An 8044-nucleotide genomic window follows, 5' to 3' on the forward strand; every position below is an offset into this window, starting at 1 on the left:
TCTCGTTTGCATTCATCATCTCAGCTCCTTATTTAGCAAAATTACTTTGCTCTACCTCCCACCCATATATAATACTATACATACATGCTTATGCACCTAGGCACCTACATTCCCGGCGACAAAGTCTGAAAGCCAAAAATAAATTTGTAGCTACAGCACATCGCTTTGCTATTTACAATATTATTTATCTATCGCTCAATTGTTGTTTTATTGCCTCAATATGTGTGTGTAAGTATGTAAATATGTATTTACCTACAATCGAGATGTCTGTTAGCAATTTCCGATATGGCTTTTATTATTGTTCCTTTGTGTTCAAGCAAAACTTTATAGTCTACATTGTTGTTTTCAACTTTATTGTTGTTGTGGTTTGGTTTTTACTTTCAATTAACATTTGTTTTCACATTTTGTTTTATTATTAGTCATTAGCGTTGCCACAGCATTCTTTTACCGTTGTTTGTGTTTGTCTTGTGAAATACTATTTATGGAAAGTATAAAGGGATTCCCAATATAAAAGCGGATAATCGAGTAAGATTTTATATTATTGGGAATTGCACAAAGCAGTTTTTGACCTTTATTTACCGTTAGCAGATAACTTTATACTGAGGTACACAGGAAACAGTGCTCTGAAATATTCCTAACCTATTGTTCAAGGCAAGACAACAATCTCAAAAGAAATTGTGCATATCGGGCCTCTATACCATATAGGTGCCATAAAAACTGAATGTGTAAAATCAAGTCCTTATATGGACAACTTTTTTATTTGAGTAGATACTTTCACCAAGTTCGGCGGGGAATACTTTCTACGATAACGGCTACTGTAGTATATAGCTGCCATGCAAAGTTTTCGATCGAAATCCAGTTTTTGTATGGAGAGCTTTTTTGTTTGGGTAGATATTCACATGAAATTTAGCATAGATAATTTTCTAAGATAACTGTACAATCTTCGAGTAAATTGTTCAGATCGGCGTACTATAGCATGTAGCTGTCATACATAATGATCGATTAAAAATTCAGTCATTGTGTGGAAAACTTTTTTTTTTTTATTTGAGGAGATATCTTCACGAAATTTGGCATAAATTATTGTCGAAGGCAATGCAACAATCTCAGAAGAAATTGATCAGATCGAATCACTTTAGCATATAGCTGGCATACAAACTGATCGATCAAAATCCAGTCTTTTTATGGAAATTTTTTCATTTTTGAAGATATTTTTACGAAATTTAGAACGACACAATATCCGAGCAAATTGCTCAGATCGGCCTACTATAGCGTATAGCTGACATACAAAGTGTGCGACAAAAATTCACACACTTGTCTTTGTGAACCAAATTTTTTATTTACGTATATATTTATTTATTTTAATTTCATATTTTGTTTATTCTTTTCACATACGACAAGTATTTTTCCATGTCAAAAGCATTGACTTTTTTTTTGTTTAAATCAGACCTCAATTTCAATTCCCTTCAATTTCATTCAAGGATCTACACTATCAACGCATTTACTAAAGTAAATAACCATATTATATAAAAAATAATATACTATGTTAATACATATGCAGACATACATACATATGTACATATGCTCTATACAAATACTTAAAACGTGTTGACATATACATTTCGAGTGTGAATTCTTGCACAAAATTTTCCAATGATTTCTACTAGCACACATAACACATACAAACATACTATGTTATATATTTTTGTTTATCGCAATTTCCGCTTTTTATGCACGCACAAAGTTTCACAAGTATTTTTCGCAAGCACAACAACAAGAAAGTTGCGAAAATTGGGCAGAAAAACACGAATGTAACTAAGTGATAAAAAGCCATGTGGCGGCAATGACACCGCAACGCGTCAAGCGCGAACAAACAAGACAGCAAAGAAGTAAAATTTTAAACAAAAAAAGGTCACTGTGCTGTGCGCGAAAACAGCGAGCAACATTGAAAACATACAGCTGTTGAAATGTGATGGGGAAAATAGGCGGTTAAGCACAGGCATATAATTATGTATCTACATACTACACAATACATGTATCTTTGTGTGCCACTAAGTTACTTAAATAACAAAAAAAATCGCATGCCACAAAATGAGTTTCCTTCTTCAAATCAGCATTTCATGAATGAATAAAGGCACCAGCTGTCCGCTTGAATGATGACACAAATTGCCGACTTGATTTGCTACCGACAGAAGTGGATTAGTTAAAATCAAAATTAATCCACTTACAACAGTCGTCTGAAGTGTGCTGTACCAGCCATCAGTGCGCTAGAAAAAAAGTAGTTTGCAACAAAAAATATAAAAAAATTAAAAAAAAAACAAGAAAAAACGATAATACCCTTTACATATGAAATATTTTTCGTACAAGAACTTGATTTTTATCGAACAATTTGTATGACATCTACATACATATATGTAGGTATGATATAGTGATCCGATCTGAATCATTTTTTTTTTTTTTTTTTTTTTTTTTTTTTTTTTTTTTTTTTTTTTTTTTTTTTTTTTTTTTTTTTTTTTTTTTTTTTTTTTTGAGATTATACCGTTCTCTTGGATAATAATCTCTGCCAAATTTCGTGAAGATATCGGATTAAATCAAACAGTTTCGATACAAGAACTTGAGTTTTATCGAACAATTTGTATGACAGCTATAAGTTATAATGATCCGATTTGAACCATTTATACGAAGATTGTACTGTTGTATTGGATAATAATAACTGCCAAACTTCGTAAAAATATCTGATCAAAAAAAAAAATAAATAAATAAATAAATCAGTTTGTATGACAGCTACAGTATACAGCGGTCTGATCTAAACAATATATTCGGATATGTTACCGTTACCTTTGCCAATATGCTGCGCCGTTCCCACGACAGTCGGGTCTACGAAAACCGGAACGGACCCGGATTTTTATCCGGCCAAGGACTGTCAACTCGGCCGAATTCTTCCCGTTCCGTTACAACAACAACAACAACAACAACCAATATGCTACGCTAAATTTCGTGAAGATATTTCGTTAAATAAAAGAGTTTTCCATACAAGCACTTGACTCCGAACGTCCAGTTGGTATGACGGCTATATGCAATAATGGTCCGATCTGAACAATTCGCTCGAATATTATAACTTTGCTCTGAATTATTAGTTATGTCAAATTTCGTGAAGATATCTCATCATAAGAGAAAGTTTTCCATACAAGGGCTTAATTTGGATCTGTGAGCTTGTATGACAGCTATACGCTTTAGTGGTCCGATAACGGCGATTCCGAAAAGTGAGCAGTTGCTTGAAGAGAAACGAACGTGTGCAAATTTTCAGCTCAGTATCTCACAAACCGAGGGAGTAGTTTCCAATCTTTACTTTCGAGTTTTTTAAACTTCGTGGAAAACTTAATATGCCCTATTCACGGTATAAATTATATCGCTAGCATATATTATTCACTTGTGCCGTTAAGCTTATTCACATGTATAACATTTCATGCAGCATCGCTTCAATGAATTGCTGAACAGTGGCGAGCTTGTGCCAATGCCATCAAGCTGATAATTTCCAACAACGCCGCATTTTTACTTGCTTTCGGCTGGCTGCTAAGCAAATTTGGGTCAAACTAATGACCGGCAAGTAGAAGTCGAAGTGAGGCTGAGTCTGTATGTGTGTGTGTGTGTGTGTCTGCATGCGATTCTTGAGTGAAGAATGAAAGGTGTAATGGGAACATGCCTACCAAAAGACTTAGTTTATATACAAACATATGTACATACAAATATCTACAAGAGAGATATGCATGTTTTTTGTAGTGGAAGCTAAAACTAATCTGCTAACGGTTTAGTCTGTTTAAACTTGTTTATTTGTCGAAAGTTAATATGCTTGCTAGCCTTTTAGTATGTAGTATATCTTGTTCGGTGGTCTTATGAAGTATGTCAATGAGATAGGTACAGTATAGGTACATATACTATATTGTACGTACAAGTATACATAAGTATGTACATAGCGCTTGATATTAATATGTCTTTTCCTGTATACATATGTACATACATATATATTACACTTATAAATACATATCCCTATATAGTATATAGCATATTCACACATTCACTTCAGCCCCTTTGCATACTTCCTCAAAGCAAAACTGTAAGCAAATTCAATCCAAGGTCAAATGTTATTAGTTATGGCCATTAGTGTCGGCAGCAAATTACTTTTAATGGCTTAATTGTGTTTTGGGTTTTATAAGCGATTAGTCGGATATGATTTGATTAAAAAAATTAATTCGGGCGGCGGTAAAAGTAAAGGAAACGGAGAGCGGGATATTTGAGAGTAGAAAAATAGTATTAAATACGGATAGAAAAAAAAGAAGAAAGAATTAGCACATGAACACAACTGTGATCAAAAAATAGAATTAATTTAAATTGCAGGCGAAAACCCATACGACGAAATATTCCTTTTTCTAGGTTGATATGACGCTCAGACACATCTATGCCAAATGTCATATTGAAATAGTGTTTAGTGTAGTATAGACTTGTCTTTCTAAAGTGTACATAGAAATTATTCAATAAAGAAGTTTCATTAAATTTTCGGTGTGGAATCCAACTTCTGATGATGAAACGTTCAGAAAGGCCTTTACTGATCATTATTTGTCACGACCAAATGTTTTTGGTTGGTACAAATTATTCCAATATGGTCGAGAACGCGTTAACAACAAATCAGGTCAGGGACGGCCAACAACATCAATTACTGATCAACTCAATAAAGGAATTGGCCTTTGAGAATTAACAAACAGAGATCTCACTGGCATCGTTGGAATATCGGAAGGATTAGTGAAAACCATTAGGAAAGACCTTTTGGGCCTATGAAAAGTAAAAGCCTGAGTCTAAAATCATTACATTTTTTTGAAAAACAGCGTCGTGTTAGCGGCTGTGAAACAATGCTTTCCGACTACCAGGATGCCATCAAACGTATTATTACTGGCGATGAGCCTTGGATCTATGCTCATGGCCCGGAAATAGACGATTAATCGGCCGAATATAGTGACAAAGGTAAGCCGAAACCGAAAAAAACACGTCAAAGCAGTTCAGAAATCAAGGTTTTGCTGACAGTTTCCTCCGATTATCTAGGTGTGGCGCACTCCGCAATCCTTCCGATCGGCCAAACTGTCAACAATCATCGTTTGTGCGAAGCTATTTGTAAAAGGAGGCCAGAAATATGGGCCGACAACTTTCCATACCTTACACATTGCATAGATTCCTTGTGAGTTCTATCAGCAAACTGAAACGACCGCTCCGTGGCAGCCATTTTGAGGCAATTGATGGCATTAAACTTGAATCACTAAGCACATTGAAGTATATTCCGGAAATTTACTTTAACAATTGTTTCGATAATTTGAAAAACGTTGGCAGAAGTTTATTGAGGCCAAGGAGAATTACTAAGAGGGGAAGACATAGTTTTTGAAAAAAAAAAAAATTAAGCTTTTGAATATTATGAACAGGTTCTTACTATTTTTGGCTCATATTATTATATCTGAAGCTTTCTGTATTCTTTGTCTTTCGGACAAGGGCTCAATTAAGCCCCATCTGTTGCAATATTCCCGTCACTGCTTAATTAAACAATATTTTTCACATTTATATAAACGCAAACTCAGTTATAGCAGCACATGGAATCGTTTGGATCTAAGTAATGTACACCTTTTCAGTATTTAATACTTTTTTACATATGTATAATATTAATATATTTCACTTATTTTTATTAAAATTTATTTCTATAATACAATCTTCTCTCACTGACTTATCATGAAAAATGTTGCCATTTACCTCAGCTAAAATCAGTGAAATTGATATATGTATGTAAGTACTTGCAGCTTGTTATCGGCAGCAGCATTCAGCAGCAGCTCAAGTGGAAACAATAAATCATGAAGTGTGAAATTACGACGCAAAAGGGGTTTAAGTGTAAACGTAAGCATAAGCAGCCAAACGAAATTATGGCAAGAAGTCGCACTTATTCATAAGCATACATACATATGTACATATGCATGACAATATACATATATGTACGTGTGTGTAAACAAAAGTAGCTTATCAATTCTCTTCTGTGTGTCTATAATATAGACAGATACACAGCTTCTTTATCATTGTCCCTGTGCCACCCACTAAACAATGTGTGTCGTGACGTTTTCACTACATTTCATATCTTTTACCCATTTTCAATACTTTTGTTGTTTTTGTTATTTTTACAATGACATTATTGCAGTTGTAACACTTTATTTGCTACATTTCTAATATCCTGATGCAGGAAACTCGAGCACTGCTGGCGCGCTTTGTTGGTTTTGTGGTAGAAAAAGAATACAATTTAAACCAAATGGCTCTTACAGCTTTAGTAAGTATATATGTGCATACATATGTATACTCTATAATATACATATATACATAGATCTCATATAATCAACAAATCGACGCTAACACTTCATCCCTCCAGCATATTTGCATACTTTTCTGTGCACTCATTCACATTTTTATTTTGATTTACAACTGTTTCAGCAGGTACATGCTTCCATTTCCTTTTCTTCAACACATACACACACACACAGGCACTCAACATCTTCCCGTCAGCGTTGTTTTGTCATTGTACGCACGTTCGCACGATTATCATCGTATTTTCTTTTGCTTACGTATTTCTCATGAGCGTTTTTGCTTTGTTTTGTTTTTACTTGTTGGTGTTGTTGTTGTTATTTTTTCTTTACTTCTGAGCCGTTTATCGATTTTTCTTGCGACACCAGCAAAATTGGTGTGAGCACGACTGCTTCCGTTTGACACCATCCGCGTAACTGTAAAACATTCGACTTCCACTAAACGAAAATTCAAGCCTTTAGCGGAAAGCCACACTTCCAAACACCAATTGTGGTCTTAATTTTCACGGGTCGTTGCAAATCGCCACTCAATATTATAAGAAATACACAAAATTTGCTTCCTGCCATCCGGCCAACCAAACAAAGGAGGTGAAAATTTTCACAGCACATCGCCACATATCACATACACACACCCCCTTTTTGCACTGTAATTTTACTCACTTTCAACTGCTAATCGAATCACTGTAACAATGCGCAGCTGGAAATTATATTTGCTTAAATACTTGTATTATATTTTCTGAAAACATTTTGTGAATTTTTTCTTCTTTGCAAATACTTTTCACATTTTTTCTTCACCTTTTGTGTAAACTAGCGCGACGACGCAGAATATACGTCCAAGTGCGTCAACGAAAAAGCGAATAATGAATTCTTCTCGCTTCCATTTCGTTTGACGTTTGTTGGTGGCGCTGTCAGTGCGCTGATGACGTCTGTCAGCTGTTTTGTTTTTTTACCTTTGCTCGCCCTTTGTGGCGCTGCTTTAGCGTGTAAATCCGTTTTATTGTTTTCTTCTTTGTTTACGTTTTACGAGCAAAATAAGAGCAATGTCGGAGGAAATTGGTGCTGCCTGATGCGTAAAATTTTTTGGATTTCAGAAATTAATGATGTGTTTTTTTGTGTTAGAAATAATTATTTAGCTATATTAATAATATAAAAAAAACGGAAAAATTAAAATTTATATTTAAAAAAGTCAAATAAATAAAATATAAAATATTGCGTTAGTATAGAGTATATTATTTTAAGGTAAAATAAGTAGGGTAATCTGGGCAGTTTTTTCGACATTTTTTTCCATTGAAATCTTTTTTCTCCAATAGAACTTTTTCACATAACGGGATGTAAATCGTGGAGTGTATAAACAAAGTTTTTAGGAATTTTTTGATGACATCTGTCGAAGAAATAGCTGGGTGAATGAGATACGTGTTTTCATTGGTGGACACGATTTCTCATGTTTTGACCGTCTGAAACACTAATACCCAATTTATTCTTAAAATATACGCGAATGGTTATCGTCCCTGCCAGAATCATGAAAAAATGTTGATAAATAAAAAAGTAATTAACGTGTTTTTTTTTATTTTAACATTTTTTTAAGACACTTTAATATTTATAAAAAAATTAAATGAGATTTCATAGAGATATGCGTTTTTAAAGCTGTAAAGATTATTCATGTCAAC

At 34.1% G+C, this 8044-nt stretch overlaps 1 protein-coding gene across 1 annotated transcript in view; it reads right to left on the bottom strand.

Annotated features, from left to right (window-relative positions):
* LOC108967888 (WD repeat and FYVE domain-containing protein 3) overlaps nucleotides 1–7213 on the bottom strand; it is a 41858-nt gene extending 34645 nt beyond the window's left edge. The window contains exon 1 of the mRNA XM_018931546.1: nucleotides 7038–7213. The gene's annotated coding sequence lies outside the window, so the exon portion shown is untranslated. The remainder of the gene's footprint in view (nucleotides 1–7037) is intronic.
* Nucleotides 7214–8044: the final 831 nt, after the last annotated feature.

Source organism: Bactrocera latifrons, unplaced genomic scaffold, assembly GCF_001853355.1.
Source record: "Bactrocera latifrons isolate USDA-ARS-PBARC rearing strain unplaced genomic scaffold, ASM185335v1 scaffold_2, whole genome shotgun sequence".
In the NCBI taxonomy this organism is placed as follows: Eukaryota; Metazoa; Arthropoda; class Insecta; order Diptera; family Tephritidae; genus Bactrocera; species Bactrocera latifrons.